This window comes from Aythya ferina (assembly GCF_964211825.1).
Source record: "Aythya ferina genome assembly, chromosome: 2".
In the NCBI taxonomy this organism is placed as follows: Eukaryota; Metazoa; Chordata; class Aves; order Anseriformes; family Anatidae; genus Aythya; species Aythya ferina.
Window position 1 is genome coordinate 16,962,119 of NC_140297.1, and position 18,229 is coordinate 16,980,347.

An 18,229-nucleotide genomic window follows, 5' to 3' on the forward strand; every position below is an offset into this window, starting at 1 on the left:
GCAAACATCGGCTGCCTTCGCCCAGCCCCACGCCCCCCGCTCCCCGCCCTTCGGCAACCATCGGCTCTTTCCGCCGCTCCCTCCCCCCGCCCTCCTCTCCCGAGCGCTACCTGTCTTCGGAAAACATCGGCCGTTTCCGGAGCGAGGGCTCGTGTTATTTTCCACCCCCCCCCACCCTTCGGAAGCGCTCGGCTGTTTCCGCCGCCCCACTCGGCGCGGCCGTTGACGGGGCGGCGCTGAGGGGACCACAAGAGGCGGCGGGGGGCAGCGATGGGGCGCCCATAAAGGACCGGCTCCGGCTGTGAGGTAGGAAAGGGAAGGTCCCGGCTCGCCTCCCCTTCCGCCCGGGGACTTGATGTATAGGCAGGAGCCATTTTGTGCGCGGCGCGGCCGCGGCCAGGAGGCGGCCGGCGGGGAGGAGGTGATTGTAAGATGTCCCTGGGGGGCTGCGCTGCTTCAGCGTCCCCCCCTCAGGGGGGTGGGGAGAGGGGCGCTGGGGGCTCGGGAGGGGTGGTTGGGAGGGGGGTGGTGGGGCTGGGAGGGGCTGGGGGGGTCAGATTGGGTGGGTTGTGGTAAATTTGGGTTCTGGGGGCGAGGGGAGACCCGTTATTCCCCTTATTTTGTTTAAAAACATGTGGGTGCTGCTGGCTGTGCTTGTTCAGCCCCCCTGCTCAGCCCTCTCTGCCTTTTGTCTTGCCCCCATTCCACCAAGGGACACAGCATGGCCCACCTCAAAACCAGTGTATAAACCTTTAACAGCGTATCCTCACCCTGTCTCAGCCTTATCATCACATTATACACACTAACAGTTACAGAACTTTCCATTTTCTCCTTGTTTCCCTTTGTTAGGGTGCAGAAGGCTGTTGCCAAGAAGAAGCCGTGGCAGAGCTCGGGCACAGGAGTGGAGGATGACTCAGCCGGGAGCTATTCTTCAGGGTTACAATAACGAGCTGGTAAAATACATTGAAGACTTATGTATGCAAAAAGAGGAGCTGAACAAACAAATCCAGCAAGCAGAAGAGGAAAAAAATAAGCTCCAGCATGAAATTCAAGCCCTGAATGAACAATTGGAGCATGTGTGTGAAAACCTGGACCAGAAGATAGCTTTACGGAATGATCTTAGTAAAATTCTTAACGAAGCTGAAACCGCTTACATGAAGATTTTGGATAGTTCTAGAACTTTGCTTAATGTCCTGAAGAAGGAGGTGGGAGACTTAAAGCATACCCCAGAACTGAAAAGTAATGTAACGTGAAACTGTCAAGTGTTTGGAATCCAAAGTACTAAAATTCTGCTAGGTGAGACGTGGCTAGCCACAGAACTCTACCTCAGCAGTGCAAATAGAGAGGGACTTTCCCTTCAACCTTTCTATACAATTCCCATGGCTTTTAAATGCGTTAGGAAAAAATGTAGATTAAATAGATGAAATAAAGTTGATGTTTTGTTATTAACAAAATCTATATAGTCACTTAAATCACTGCAAAGTTATTGCAAATATGTAGTTGAGGCAGATTTGAGGCTGTCAGTTTTTTACGTGGTGATGTTTCAAGGCTATTCTGAAATACAGGAAAAAAAAAAAAAACATTTTACTGTTGAGCTTCAGGTGGTTGCTACTGAATGCCTGAATATTACTTTAAATCTCGACAGATCTTTTACCCCCACCTGCCTTCCCTGCCCTTTTTTTCTTTTCCCTACTTGCCCAGCTAGGAGACAACCATTGTAAAACTAATGGATGCAAGTAAATCAGATAATACTTCTTTTCACTTTCTGAGTACTTAGGGACCAAATACTTAGGAACCAGCTACTTAGCTCCCTCCTTTTAAGGGGTTTGGAGGTTTCTTTCGGTTGCATGCACAAAGACAGTCAGTGTTTACAGTCATCTCCTACCTGGAATTCAGTTAAGGTAAGAAAACATGCATAGTGCAGGGTATGGAAGGTTAAACCGTAAGAATCCACATGGTTCGTGCATTTTCTGAAGCTATACTCAAAAACCTTGTATAGAAAGGAGTCACACTGGTGAAAGGTTTAGGTACAAGTACATGCTCCCTGCTTGCAAGGCACAGCACTACAAGCAGCTATAGATACACCATGTATACTAAGGCCAACTATAAAAGAGATTGTAAAGAAGAGTGAACAACGTGGAATTTAGAGAAATAAATAAAAATGGAACTTAAAAAGAAAAAAAGAGATTGGAGGTAGATGGGCAGCTGTTATCCATTCTTATGGATGAGGTACGTAGTTCAGAGCCTTGGGAGGAGGACTCCAAACTGGCAAAGATCTCAGTCCTGTTTCTTATATCTAGAAGTCACTAAGTCTCTCTGTGTAAGCGCATGAATTTTGTCCTGCTCATTCACATTTAGCAGCAACTTTAATCTGCTTTGTAAGTCAAATCTTCATTCTGTAACAATTCACTGAATTGAAACAAGTGCAATTGCAGTTTCCCTACTTGATAACCATGTGTCTCTCAGGTGCGAGTATAAAGGGTATGCAGATGTGAATGGTTTCGGTAACGGCTCTTCACCAATAATTATAAGCAAATTTTATATCCTTCTGATTGCTCCGTCTTTTGCAGCAGGGATTAGTGTGAGGGAGCTAATCAACAACTGTGTAGCGTTTCCACTGGCTTCCCCTGAGTAACGCTGAGGTGGTAAAATGAGAGAACCTCAGGAGTGCTGTTACAGTTGTAGTACCACCCTATTCATGGCACCCTTGTTTATACTGAACTGAAGCATAAAAGCAAAAATGTTTTTCTTTTAGTAGCAGAAAGGTGATTTGACTGGATGTATCTTGGCATTCTCTTTCCCCTTGGTCTGGTCATGGTAGTAATTACATCGCAATAGGATGTCTCTGAAAGGTACTAACTAAATAGCAAGGACTTGTTTTTTTTTTTAAAAGTTGCACGTGTAATTGGGTTCACTTCATTAACTGAAAGGGAGCTTGAAATTGTCTACTTTAAAAACAGCTTTTACCGGGGAAAGTTTACAAAGAGCAGTACAGTTAATTTCTTGTGTTATCCATCTCAGACAGTAATTCAGTAATTACTGGTTTATTTCCAAGTAATCCTGTACTATAACTAATGTCTCTCATTACTTTATTTAGGATGTTAAAACCTTTGGGGGATGCATTGTAAGTCTTTAAAGATATCTACCTCACAACCTTTATTACCACAAAGCGTAGCTCAACTGCAATTGCAACTTGAGATGTGTTTTTTTTAAAGTTACAAAATCAAGGGGGAATATAACTGTTAGCTAATATTTACTTCCATTGCGCCTCTCAAATTTCAGATAAGAAGTGAAGCTGTTATTAGATCTCTTTCAGTAGTCCCAATCTGTAAATTTTCTGTTTAAACTCAGATTCACAAATGGGGAGCAATAATAGCCTATCTCCAGAGCTTGTTCATCGTGGAATAGCTTCCAAGTGAGGCAGTCGTTGTGAAGTGCACCTGCAGAATGGTGCTTAAGAATGGCTCCTGCCGTTGTGTTCTGTACTGACCCAAAGGAATGCAGTGTATCTTTTTATTGAAGTCATAAACCTTTTTCAGGTGTGTAGGTCTTCTGTATTTTTATCGATTGTCTGGTATACTTACAAATCTTGACAGATTTTCTTAAACAGCTTCAGTTTGTTCAGAAGACGTGAATTAAGACACTTCGAGAAGAGAAATGATAATCTGGAGATCACAGCAGCTCTGTGGGGCTGGCTTGTGAAAGACACTACCTGAAGTAAGACTGGTTATAAATCTAAAGCATCATATTTGTTCCTAACTTACTTTTCTACGTTGATTTTGCATGGCCTTCAGGATTAGATTCCATAAGTTACTTGACTGTTGCAAGCTAGGGACTTTAATGACAAAGTTCAGGTTAGCAAACAGTAGTGCTGGGTCTGAAGTGCTGCTCAGGGTGTCTTGCAGCTTATTTGGTTTGTGAGGAGATGCTGTTTATGAAATTCATATCTGTGCTTGATTCAGAGCTCCTGTGAAATGCAGGCAGAGCTCTGGGCTCATTTCCTGAATGGAGGTAGTGGCTCTTCCAGCTGGCTTCCCAATACCAGTACTTAGCTGGAGGAGAGGTGATGACTCCCAGCTTTTACAACCACGCTGCAGTGTGTACTTACCACGTAAAGCTCTAGTGATCAACAGGCTTTTCAAACTGTTTGAGTATTGACTCCTGCCAAGTAAACAGAGTTTATTATTTACGATGGTGTTTGGTGGTTACCAGAGAAACTGCTTTTGGGTGGTATGCGGAAAGGAATTCTCTGTGTGGAGGTGGTTACACAAACCACTGGCGGAAGCCCCAGGTACAAGCAGTCACTCAATCCGTAGCTCTGCGGGGATGCTCACTATTCAGATACCTCCACACACGCAGCTTTTGCTAACCACGTTACCAGGAAAAGGGCTGAGTGGGCTGGGATGAGTGCTAATTTTTGGGGTGGTAAGTAAAGAGGAAATGTGGATGTGGAGTGCTTGCAAAGCCAGAAGGTTAAGGGTGCCTGACAGAAATGGAGGCTGACCTCTTAATTTCTGTTTCAGCTCAAACTGTGCTTGTACTGAGTTACAGCCTGCATCTCCTGCTCCCTGATACATGGAAACGTGGAAATCAACTGAGGTTGACCACAAGCAGGGCAACCTGCCTTTTTCTTCCTCTTTCTGGCTCTTTACTTCTTTCTGGCCAAACTGGCACATTCAGCCACTCAGTGGCCGTTTCCAACGGGAGGCTGCAGAGAGAGCTCTCCAGAATAGCACAGGATCCAACCAGCAGCCACTTGAGCGAGGTGACGCTTCAAATCCCCCAGATGTGAGAGAGTCTGTCCGTCTGAGCTTCCAGCTCCTTGGGTAAGTGTTCTGCCAGCCCCATGCCAGACACGTTCCTTTACTTCTGACCCTGGCAGCTCTTTTAGGAACAGCGATCAGTGAACTGCTGGGTTTTACAAAGAACCCAGAGTCTGTCAGTTTATTTGATGCCCTTGGAATGGATGTCACATTGATCTTGAGGAATGTATGTTGCTTTTTTTTTTTTTTTTTTTACTTTGTGAGTGCAATAGGTTTGTTTCCCAAGACTAGACAGAATTTCAGATGCCCAAAGAATTGATCATTCAAACAATGAGGCAAGTTATAATTAACCAGATGACTGGGTCTTAAAATGCAGTTCCAGAATTCGGTATCTCAGGTCCATCTAGAGCTTGTGGTGTGAGTGAGATTTATTCCAAACGGATTAAGTGTAATTGGAACAAGACACCCGTATTCTGGAACAAGAAAACTCAAAGACAATGAGAAAAAGGATTGAATGTCTACAGTTAATTCACCATCTAGGTGAGTCCTGAACAGAAGACCAGTACCTAATACTCCTTAGGTGGTTTTACTTGTTAGGAGAAATTTGAATTAGGAGATGTAGCTCATGGCAGGTGCTGAAATTATCCTTAACTTGGAGTTTGCAGCAGTTGCTGAAGTTATCGCTCAGCTTGAGAGGTTCCTGGACTGCCGGGTTATGTATGAATTAGGTAAAACAGTTTATTCCTTTTACAAGGTTCCCCCCCATCTTTTTAGTTGTGAGTGAGAGTAAATTCATTAATATTGATTTGGTTGCTTTTTTAAAGATGTGTATGGATGTGGAAGCTTTCCTAAAATCAGCGAGTTTATTGAGATTTTTTTAATGTATGTGTGTTTAAATACAGATATTTATATCTGTTTACTTATCAGGAGAAGGACAGATTAGCCTTAGGTTCAGTTTGTGCTCCGCTTGCTTTGTCAGTCATTGTGATTGTGTGGGTAGGGGTACGGCGCTGCATCTGCCTCTCGGGTAAGTGCTCTACACGTCTTTTAAAACTGAGAGTTGCTGTTACTTTGCTCTTTGTCCCTTGCTACTTTATAAATCTGCCTTTCATTTCAGTTGTCCCTGTGTTTTCCTTGATTGTTGTATTTCTCAGTTGTTTTTCAGACCAAGTCTTACTCAATATCCAACATTAAAAAAAAAAAAACACAACACAACAGATGTGTGTAGGTGACACAATTTATGTGCATGTTAGCTATTAATATGACATTACAGAGAGGTTCAGGCTTGCAGGAGAGTTACATATTATTTCATGGCTTTAGCTTATGGGATTTGTGTGAAAAGGAGTGAAGTGTTGTAGTTTAATTTTATGAAAATGTGATTTTTAGAAGAGGTAAGGCTAGTAAAAAGCAGTTTTGTTTTGTAGTAGTTTGAAAAGTAGTTTCACAAGATCTTGTAGAGCACTAAAATCTGCATCTTTTGTCTACTTCTGCAAGACGAGGCTACAGATGCACCACAGTTGCCAGTACGGTAGATCAGACAGCCAATTTTAGTGCAGGCTTGGATGTCTTTCTGAGCTGTAGGACTGAAAATGATGGTGTCAAATCTTTGCACCGTGATTGTCGCAAGCCTCTGTCTTGCTACACCGTTCAAAGCCAGCACTATTTGTCAGTATGCCTGATTTGCACATCAGAAAGGGGGAAGTAAAGTGCTTGGAATAGGATTCTTCCGTCCTGAGCAAAATGGGCATCTGTAGCACAGATCCATCACGTTCAGGAAGAGGTCTGGGAGAGAAGTCGGATCAATCGCCCTCTGGAGGTGGGACCGGTCGTGGTTCCTCTGACTGGAATGGGAGCTTCGGTGTCCCTGGCACACATCTCACTCCAAGGCACCTGAAGTTATATGGGATGATTTCTCCCCTCTGCTTACCTCCACTCCTGTTTTGTAGAATACTTGCACTTGTCTCTGAAGCATTTACAATAGTGTTGAGTTTTTTCATTTGTATCTTTCTAGAGACAGGCACACAGCTTCCTGCAGCGGCCAGCTTAAATCAAAAAGGTGGAAGTGTTACCTAGTGGCTATAAAGCAAAGGAAGAGGCTCAGCATTTTTTAACACTTAATTTTAAACATTTATTTCAAAATATGGTAAAAAATAGATCACTTTAAATTTTAATCATCATGGGTGTTATTTTATTTGAGTTTCATATGCATAGGTTCTCATGCTCCAGAGCACCGTGCTTGTTTGTATTTAAAATGAGAATGCTTTTGTAGTGAGCCTGACGATTTCCTTCTCCTAACATAGATATCTGGTATATAGGAACACTTAAAAATTATTTCCATCATAGTCCATGATGGATCTGCAACTTGTATTATTTTTTTCCCACTTCATATAGTTGATTCAATTGAACATACATGTAGTTTGTTTGTTTGTTTGTTTTTAAAAAAAGGCAAATTTATTTTCTAGTGCTTTCAAACCTACCTATCCATACTCAGAGTTAGATTTAATTATTATTCTATCATTCTCTTTGTTGTTGTTCTATTTTCAAGTTGATGTAACATTGATAGACACCTGTACTGATCAGGCATGATTATCAGTCTCAGTTCCAGAGACAAAATCTTTTTTGTGTTCTGCCAGCTTTGCATTTTTAAAGCCTCTTCTCTTGTGCAGTAAGAACCCTTGGCTTGAAAATCAGTGTGATTGTTAGGCACTGATGATGTGTTTTTATATAGTGCTCACATCTGAACTGTATTTTAAGGTGTTTAAAAAACAGAAAGGCAGCAGTAATTCTTTGTATGTTTATGCAGTTGTTCAGTAACAGAAATCCTGTCAGAGATTTGTGCTGCTTCCTGTGCAATATTAAGCAGCATTGTTTGCTGTAGCAGACAAACCCAAGGTACTGTTCATTAAATGTTGGTCCCTCATGGAGAATTGGTGCTAGCTTGAAGGGAATAGGTACTTCATCCTTCGGGGCATGGGACAAAAGGGGAGCTGCCTGTGCAGCAGAGAACGGCCACCTAAGGGAAGAGAGGAGCATCTTTCTTAGTCCAGCTCATCATAAAGGGTTATGAGACAAGTCAAAGCAGGTTTCCTGAAGCAAGCTGGAAAAAAAGAAAACCTAGTCCGTACTGTCAGTCACAAGGGATACCTGGTGATGCCTAGTCAAAGTCCTTAGCTCTAAAGGTAGAAGCCCAGGTCTAATTAGAAGCAGCACATGTGATGCAGTCCTGCAGCAAGGGTTAATTTACCCTGCCAAAAAGTGACCAAGGATGTGGAGGCTCATGAGTGCACACAGGATTCATTGGGCTTGCTAAAAAAAAGTGTAATCTGCTTCTTTCCTTCACACTGGGGAAGTTTTGTCTTCTAGTGACACACAGCTCCATGTGAAGGATGTTTGTTTAAAATCCTATTACCTTCTGGGGCTTTTCTTTGAAGACCTGAGTGTTCTTGTTTCAAGTTGTTGCAGTTCAAAAACCCGTGGCTACAGGGGAAAATCCGGGTGGCTGCCCAAGCTCCCCGGAAGCCTGCATGCCTGGAAGTGGTTGGTGTTCATCAGTTAGTACTCCAAGTTCCTGGTCAAATGCTGTCTCCTTTTTCAGTTGAGTTTCAAATTCTGTTGATCCTCTTTGTTCTTCAAACGATTTGCAACAAGCGTTGCTTGTTCAATTTGGAGTGTACTTTTGCTTTTTTGTTTTTGTTTTTTAATGAAGCGTTCTGCTGAGGCCTCACATGGTGCTGTTTTTGGCACCCTGCAGTCCACATTCATGTTGTGTATTTGAATATATGGCTTTTCTTTGGGACCATCAGAAGGAAAATACGTATATTTAACTGAAACAAGATTTGAGTTCATGCTGTTCTGTTTTTTTTTATTTTAGAAAGTGTTCATAAATGCCAAATATTTGTGTGTATATACATAAATATACACAATTGCGTATACACATATGCATATGAGTCTGTGTATATGTTAACATTGTTAATACCTTTATCCTGTTTGATAGACCGTGACACTTGCTGGTAAGTTGCCCAAAGCTGGGGACAGATCTGGAAGCGAAGGCTTCACTTTTTCAGCCTCAACTGAACGCTCTGACTCTGCCACTTCCCTGGGTCCCACGTCTTGCTTGGTGTTTGGTGTGCAATAACGGGATTACATGTTCTCAACCTGTGTGTTACAGGGAGAGAAATAACTGAATAAATGCATACTTCACATCATATGCAGTGTCATGATGGTATGTAGAAGTATTTTTCCATTTCTCCATGGATACACCCAGCATGGCAAACTAACCCTGCTCCAGAACAGCTGCTCCCACTTTCCAGACCTGCTTTCTCCAAGCCTTTACTCAAAGATGTTTGGGAGCTGACTGTAGGAGATGGGTCACAGGAACAGAACCGTGCTGGTGGTTGATGATAAATTACTTTCACAAGTCTAACCTCGTTCCAATACTTTGTCTTCACAGATCCTTCTGTTTTGCCTGTTTTCAGCAGGCTACTTACTACCTTATATTAGTCTATTTGAGACCACCAGGCATTTTTACCAACATCCTTTAAGGGATTTCTAGGCATTGAGGTTCAGGATCTGAATTCTATCCCATATATAGTCCTTACAACAGCATTCTGACCATACATTTGCTCAGAGAAGCTGTGGCTGCCCCATCCCTGGAGGCGTTCAAGGCCAGGCTGGATGGGGCTTTGGGCAACTTGGTCTGCTGGGAGGGGGTTGGAACTGGGTGGGCTTTCAGGTCCTTTCCAACCCAAACCATTCTATAAATCTGTGATGTAAAAGCAACAGGCTTCTGCAGGTGTAAACAAAGGTACACCAACCTTTTTCCATCACGGTTCTTACTTTGGGTTAATAGAATTGAAGTAGCCTGGCAAGTAAGGAACTAGTGATGTGGATGGACAGGGCTCTCCTACAAGGAAAAGAAGCTGGTTCTAAACCTCTTTAATGTAAGATAGGTGACACCTGACAGCAGTATTTCACATATTGCAATATATATATATATATATTTTAAACTATATTAAAATGTGCAAAATTTTTAGTAGGTTTCTGCTGAGAGCATTCCATACTTATCTGATACTTCAATACTGAAAAAGACAACTTAGGTCATTAGAGACATGCATTAGGTTATTTATCCTCTGCTTCCAATAACCCTCACACCCTTGCTACTTACAAACTCACTTTGTAGCCTGCAGTTATCCTATTTCCTAGCCCCTTGATGGCCATGTTTGTAATTTTCCCAAGCTGCCAACCAGAAACATGCTGCTCTTCTGCCACGTGGTGGGCCAGAGGTGCTTTCATTATCTTCATACTGTCCAGAGATGTTCTGGCACATTTGTTTTAAAAAAAAAAGTTTGCAAAGATAAACGGATTTCACTCAGTTTGGTAGTGTTACAGAAGTTATGGCTGGACAGGGTAAGAACTTTGTACTGTAGAGAAATAACAGACATCTGATCTGAAGGGATTTGCATCCTATGAAAAACTACATCCTAACAAGGCTGACTTTTAGGCTGAAGTGATGGGTGGATGGAGCATTACACTCCATCTTCCTGATGTGCTGTGGAGATTAAAGAAAAGTTTATTATCTGTATGTCAATGAGAATGTCCTTGTGCTAGCAAATTCAGACTTTATTTAAGGTCATCAGCAAATACAGAAATAAATACGGGATGCTGTAATTTAGTCAATAGTACTGCCGTATGCAGAGTGACTTGAATTTGCTCCAGAAATGATTGCACTGTGTTTGAGAAAAGGCCATAATTTGAAAATAAAAAGAGGAAAAAGGATTATGATGGGAGAGCTTGCAGATCAGTGATCTCATTGAGAAAGCTGTGTAGTTCTTCCAGCGCTGAATGTGACCCATAAGCTCTGACTGTGACCTATATTGCAGAATAACAAACGTGTGCTGTGCTAGAGTGGAGTGCGCTCACAGTAAGGCTGCTTACAAAACGACACCGTGTGCATTCAGCACTTTTCTTTGTAGCCCTGCTCTGTTTTACAAACTAATACATCCCCCGGTACGCTGCACTAGAGATAAATGCTCCAGATGCCTTCACTGCCGGGTGGAAGGAGAGGCAATTAACGGTCTGCGTGCTGTGAAATCGCTGGGTACCAGCATTTTTGCATATAATCTTTTAATGTTTTAAGGAACAATTGTTTTTCCTGCTGTATGGGGTGATGGAATGCAGACAGAAAGAGGATGGTAGCTCAAGAATTGTCACGCTAACTGAAATCCTGTATGTTTGCACATAGTTTGTACTTTTATTAACTAATAGCAAAGTCTTAGTGACAAACTGGCTCCTCCAGACCAGAGAAAATTTGCTTTTCTTTTATTGGCATGCATCATCTCAGCTCTCACAAGGGAAGGGCAGCCTTCTGATAATGCAGTGAAAGAATCCGGGCCAGAGCAGTGTCTGGTGCTGGCCTCCAACAAACAGGAGGAGAAGCACAAAAGGACAGAATTGCTGGCCTCGATGTGAATTGAGCAGGCTTGCTGGCAGAAGTAGCAAGTGAGAGGTTTGCTTCTTTCTTTTTATTCTTTTTTTTTTTTTTAAATTCCCTCCCTACTACATCATTATTGGGCTGAGCAGGGAAAGAATTTTCTTTCTCTTTAAAGGTATGAATAATAATAAATGGGATAATCTGCTCCACAAAAAGCCAATTCCACATGGGAGGCAGGTAAAGCTCCCCCACGGGAGCTCTATTTTTTCCTTCAGAAAAAAAAAAAAGTCATCATGCAAATGCTAAAAGCCAGCAGCCATTGCAGGGGAAGGGGAAACAACAAAATGCTGTGTTTGCATGTAATTGTGGGCCAATTATTCTTCCAATAGCTGCCTTTGTGTGTGCAGCTTCTTGGTGACAAGTATTGCCCGTCCAAAATGTGGATTTTTGGTCTTGGGCCTGTTTATTTTCAAATCTATTTTTTTTAATTATTATTTTAGATGAGCTGGATAATACAGTACAATTATTGGTGCTTATATGGATATGAAATTAATTTATAACTGTTCATAAACCATGTGTTACTACGCTGCAGTAGCTAGAATGAAGCTCAGCTCTGATCATTAAGCTGAACATTTTAACTTAGATTTTACCAGTGCGTATTTTATAGCTTCAGCTGTTAGTGAAGTCGTCAGCAAGCAAACACAATGAGGTGTGACTTGGCTTCTGTGGACTTAAATTAAATCTTCCCTTATTGCCTCGCATGAACATTTTTGCCTTAAACAACTTCTACATTTGGGTATTTGCTGGGAAATATTTTAAAGAGGTCTCAGAGACCACTGGTTTTGGCTGACGTACGTCCTGCATAAAGCGCTTCTGGTTCCTGCCTCCTCCAGCTCGGGTCACTCCAAGCTTCTCCTGGCATCAGCACGGCCCATGCCCATGGTTTGGCCCCAGATCTGAAAGGAAAGCTTTAAGAGAAAAAATATTTGGAAATAAGTACAGCAGCAGATGACTGCTTGTTATCTTCTCCTCAGTTTTATCGTTCTGAGGGGAGCTCTGAGGCAGCCAGGGCTGCACAGGCCACGAACGGATCGCTGCATTTGGACACAAAAAAAACAAAACAACACACCATCGTTGCTCGCATTTTTCCAAGTTCTATCTGGATTCACCTGCCAGAAGCTGCTTTAAGCATGGTGTTTGTTCTGAGCCAGGAGCTCTCAGCACAGCACAGCCTCCATTTCCCAGACCCTTTATTCCTACCAGGCAGCCAGCAGCTCTGCAGGGACAGCGGGATGAGCTGCTACGAGGGGAGGCAGCAGAGCCCCACGAAGCCCCCAGCCAGGCACGAGGAGCTGGGGGTCTCTGCTCTGCTTCTGCTCTGTGTGAAGTGCAAATAGAAGTGGCCATGTGTGCTGCCTGAGCTATGTGATGCTGCCTGTGCCGTTTGATTCTGCTGCATCAGGAAGCTCTGATTTAATCTGTAGTTAAAATAGGCTCACTTACAAAAGCACTCAGAGCCAGCAGAGCAAAGTAGCTGTGCAGTGCTACTGATTTTCAAAGGGCTGAGTTTCCCCATCTGTAACTTCTGATTCTGGTGCTGTTTCCTGTACGGCAGCAGTACTGAAACAACTACAGTGCAAAGAGGGTAACGAAGATAATTTTAAAATTCAGAGATGAGTTTGAAGATAACACTAAGAATTTAATCATTTACCAAAGCTTTTTTACACCACAAGGCTTACCGAAAGTTCATGGGTCTTGTGCTCTGCTGTATCTCTGGACTTTATGATTCAGGATTCTCGGTGCATGTCTGAGAGGCCCAGCTCCTGAAATCCTGGCATTTTCTTTGTTCCTCCTCCCCCCTTTGAAGTTCCATTTCTCCTCCTGGTAAAGGAAAGGTGGAAAATGCAAAAGCAAGTAAATATGAAAGGCTCGGGAATAAAAGGCAGGTATGAATCATTCTGGATCTTTTTAATGACTTAAAGACCATCTCACACTTGGTGTTTGGCCTCGTGTGGGTTGTTTTGAACGCTGCCTGCTGGTCATGCTCAAAAGTCCTACCAAAAATTCCCCCGTGTTATGTTCCCATCACAAAAGAAGCAAGGTTTCACCTCAGGAGTGCTGGAGGAGCCCACATTTTGGGGCTGAAGGGGAGGGTCTAGGGCATCTCCAAACATCACAATATGTTTAGCTCACCAAAATCAATCCAGGGAACGTAAATGATGACTGAAGAGGAGGTTTTTCTGATAGTTACAGAGCTTGCTTTGGAGTCTGAAAGGCTAAAAATGTGATCACAGCACCTAGCTGGAGACTGGAGATGGGCCTGAGAAATGGAATAATTTATCAGACTGCAGCTAAAGATAGAAGTAAGTGTTCCACACTTGTGCCAAGTAAAGTGCAGGATTAAGACATTTTAGGAAAACTGACATGGGAAAAGAGAGAATAAGCTTCTGAGAACATCCCGGGAGATCAGGAAAAATTTTCGTGAGAGGAGAATGTCACAAAGACCACCAAAACTGTCAATCTTTAAACATTTCTTTATTAAATATATATATATAAACTTATTACCTAACATAAAGAATCATTTATCACAATAGAAGTGATTAAGTCCTCATCCTAAAGATGAATTTTTATGCCATTCCACAATTACTCTTGACAAATGTTTTTAATTTGGCCAAAACAATAGCAAGGAGGCTTTGTGGGTGTCATAATCAGAGATCTAGACCTGAATGATTTGTTTCAGTCATCACAGAGAGGGGACAATAAGAGGGAACAAGATGAAAATATAGAAAACAATAAGGCTGTACATAATTTTGGCTCTCATATTTTATTAATAAATCTCATGGTAGTTTGTGGTTTGCTTAGAGCTTCGGCTCCCAGATTCATTTAGTAAATAAGAACCTGAGTTGCCATCACAGAAAAACAAGTTTCTAATTTTCACAATTGCAAGAACACTACAGAGCAAGAAAAGGAACCAAAATACATCTTTGAAGAGACAAGTTTGCAAGAGTTTTAACTCAGAACCAAAAAATATATCTTTTACTGTAAGAACCCAAAGGCAGGGAGCTAAAACTTGGTCCTGCCATTACAGCTCCAGTCAGGGTTGTATTTAAAGTGTCTTTTTTAAACAGATATTGCAAAGTCTTGTGTCCCCATCTTTTTCTGCCCGTAGGACAACTTTTTAGAGCCTTGAAAGCAACGTGCCTTTGCTCCCTATTTTACTTGCTTTTTCCTTCAGGAGATGCTGCTGAGGCCAAATTCTCACTTCGGTTCCGATGTGGAATAACTCCTCGGGCTTGTGCAAAGCCACCCTGTTTCCCTCCTGATGCAGTAGTGGCAAGGAGCATCGTCCTATTGTCCTCTATCCTTTTGTCCCTCCTGCAGCAGAAGCCACCATTGTTCTCTTTTATTTACTTCCCTCTCTCTGTAAACCAGCAGGGCTTGAAGCAGAGGGACCCAGCTCTCCTCGTTAGAATAATTGGGCTGATTTATGAGAGCAAGATGCAGCGAGGCTCTTTGGCTCCACCGTTTCCCACTTGAGCCTGGGTTCCCGCTCCCCGCTGCCTGCCTGGGCTCTCAAACCTCTGCTTCGTTCCTCACAGTTATAATGCAAGAGAGGTACAGCAGAAAGCCTTTTTTCCTTCATGTGGCGTTCCTCACAAGTTGTTCAACCCAAGGTAATACTGAGGATCTAATTTAAATACTAAAGGGAAAGGAAAAATCTCCTGTTGGGCCCTTCCTTAGCATTAACAGAGTGGAAATTTTGGCTTGTAAAAGCCTCCTTGAGCAGGTTCACTACAGCATGTTATAAAAAAGTTTTATACAGGCAAACTTCAAACAAACAAAAAACAACAACACAACACCACTTCCACCCAAAACACTCAAAAAAAAAAAAAAAAAAAAAGATGACTGGCAATTCTAGCGCTGTGTTTCTGCAGGCACCCCCCCCCAATCAAACAGCGACCAGCCTGGCAGTCCCGGCTGCCTGCACTTCCCAGGGAGATGTTTATGGTCACCTATTCAAAAGAAACCATACCCATCACATGCTTTTGCTAACTGGATGGCATTTGTAGTGCCTGAAGGGCAATTGAACCATTTTGTGAATCGCACTTCTAGTCTGCAAGAATATATTTTGTTTGGGGGCAGGCCGGTGGTGCCAGAGTTTCAAGAGTAGTTATTCAAATTCAAGAGCCCTCCACATTGTAAAAGCCACTGCAAGCCCTCTGAAAAGCCTCAGTGAACTCGGAGAGCTTACGGTGTAACCAAGGCAGAGAAGTGAAAGCAGTAGGGGAATGAAGCACATGGTACAAACCGGCTCGACAACCCTCACTGCAATTGCAGCTGTGTGCCAAAACGCCATGTACCACCCGTGGCCCTAACATGTCACAAAAACAAATTGGCACCAACATTTCTGCCACCTCCACGTTGCCTCAAATGCTCCCAGCGCCGTGTCCCCGGATGGAGTATCGCCCTCTGCCTTCCACACCTACGGAGAGGCAGAGCTGGGCCGGGTTTCACCCGTCCCATTCTGTATTCACCAGGAAACAAAGCATCAAAAATTACACCCAAGCCACAGCTTCATTGTTCAGAGCTTGGTGTTTAGACGCATAAATTCACAGCCTGGTCTTTTCTGCCTCCAGACACAGTGATTTCGCTGGTGGACGTGAGGCACTGCCATAGGAAGGGCTCAGTATTAATGCTGTTGATCAGTGTGGAAGAGCCACAGCTATAAAATGGAGAAATGGTTAAAATACTCCGCAGCGTGCCCCTCTCCCAAACAATCATACTGTACTTGCTTTCCCTCTCTCCTCTCAAAATTGCTGCCTTGGGGAGGTACAGAATTACCATTGCCATAAACCGTAATCAAGATCAGATGTGCTAAGGGAAAGGCCTTGCTCAAATATCAAAGAGGCCTTAAACTGCCAAAACAGAGCGAGAGGGAGAAATCCCGAGGGAATCAGAGATGTAATTTACGACTGACCTTCATTTTAACTGGGAAATGCGTGCTCTCGAGAGGCAGTGCCCCCGTGAGTGCGTGTTTTGTTGTGCTTCAGCTCGCTGGGAACCCTGGCTGCAGCGGTATTGATCCCAGCTGCCGGGCCACGCGCCGGGGGACTGATCGCAGACCCAGTCCAGGAACATTTTTCTGTGCTGAACTCCTCACAGCAGCGACAGTGCCCTGCTTCGTCGTCCCCTCTTCGCCGTCCGTGGCTAGCTGCTTTGTTTTCGCAGCAATTGCCTGAATGCCTCTGCATTTTTGGCATTCTCATAAGCCAGTTGTTGTCTGGATTTGGGAGCAATCGGAGATAACAACTCTGCAAGGGGATTTGTGCTGCCACAAGAGCAGTTGATGTCTGGATAAGCTTGCAGTCATTCAATTACAGGGCCAAGCATTACAAGAAAAACCAGACATATTATATCTCTGCAGTCTAATGTAAAACGACAGTGTCGCAGTGCCTCAGCCCTGTGCGCGCTGCCTCCTTTTCTCCTTTTTACAGGGTAACTTTTGGCTGAAGTCTCTCCACCCCTCAGAAAAATTCAGATTAAAATCTAGCTCCAGACTTATCTTTGTAGTGGACACATGTGGCACGCTGAACTTCAGGGGAAATTTGGATCCACGTTCATCTATATTTCATGGCTCACCTCCAGCCATGGTGTAAATCAAAGATACTTTGGTGCTGTCAGCTGAATCCAAGCACTGAGCTCCCTGCCTTCCCATGGGGTGCGCTATATTAAGCCAAACATTCATTGTTATCACCTCAGAATTACATTCTGGATTCTTTTTCAGTTCCGATTAAACACTTTGATTAGAAAACTTATTTTCTGTAATTCTACCTTTTGTCTAACAGGGACTGAAAGATGTGACAGCACTTAGCAGGTACAGTGAGAAGTGTGTCAGGAAAGCCCAGAGAGATGGCTGTCATGAAGAAACCTGTCACCAGTGCAGCAGCTATTTGTAAAACCCTCGGCTTGTCTGATAACCAGAAAAGTTGCCTTGTCTCATAAAAGCCACAGCTCCTTCACAGCCTCCTGCCTCAGCTCCCTCTGTCAGCAGCTGTCAGTGTGTGGGGGGAACTGAAACAAACAGGCACTCAGGTTTGGTGTCTGATGTGAAGGAAACTCATCTTTTAAACAGAGCTTTTCCAGGTAGAAAACCTCGTGGAGTCAGCTGAATGAGAGAAATCTCTCCTCCCTGCAACATGTTGTTTTGCAACACAAAATATGGCCATTTACAGTAAATACAGAGATGTCTGCAATAAATTTACTTCAGTTTCGGAAACACAGATGGGATTTCTTGCACTTTCCCAAAGGGCTACATTTGCTCTAAAGAAAGCAGCGATTTCAGCTATTCTGTTATTTTTAGGAGCTCGCTCATCCCCAACATTTCTCCTTCACTAAGAAGAGATAAAATCTGATTTATAGTTTATCTGCAATCAAGCAAGGAGATTAAACAATTCATCTTGTCACTTGCAATATGTTTCTGCTGCCTCCAGCATGTAATTTACACAACGTACATCTGTAACAGCGAGCGCGAGCCCTGTGTAATCTGTAAGGGAAGGCTCGACGTTCAGCACATTTTGGTGGGGAAAAACGCGGATTCGTGGCGTGACACAGCCAGCACCAGTGACACACTTGTCCCCAGAGACCCTGACTCAACCCTGTGCTTGTCCCAAGGCCTCCGGCCTCATTTTTTACCTCAGGGCAGCCCGAGCCCGCCCAGCCCCGGCCCCCGGCCCGAGCAGGGCGGCTCCAGCAGGGGGCGCGGGGGAGCCGCGGCCGGGCTGAGGGCAGCCGGGGCTGGCGCCTCCTTCTGTAATTCTTTTTTTTTTTTTTTTTTTTTTTTTTTAATGTGGTTGTTGTTTTCATTGTTTGGGATTTACAGTTTCAGATAGATGAAGGATAGAGTTATTGAGTCCTAGAATATCCCAAGCTGGAAGGGACCAACAGGGATCATCGAGCCCAGCTCCTGGCTCCACACAGGGACACCCCAAAACCAAACCCTGTGTCTGAGAGCGTTATCCAAACGCTTCTTGACCTC

The 18,229-nt window shown here is 43.5% G+C and overlaps 1 long non-coding RNA gene across 2 annotated transcripts; it reads left to right on the forward strand.

The window, feature by feature from the left end:
- The first annotated feature begins 118 nt into the window (after positions 1-118).
- LOC311430616 lies at positions 119-8,982 on the forward strand. Of its 2 annotated transcripts, none has more exons than XR_014688909.1 (3): positions 119-306; positions 850-4,826; positions 8,758-8,982. It is a non-coding gene; the product is annotated as an uncharacterized lncRNA (long non-coding RNA). The 2 variants fall into 2 exon arrangements; XR_014688910.1 differs by lacking the exon at positions 8,758-8,982 and having other exon boundaries at positions 182-306; positions 850-3,717; positions 4,524-8,697.
- Positions 8,983-18,229: the final 9,247 nt, after the last annotated feature.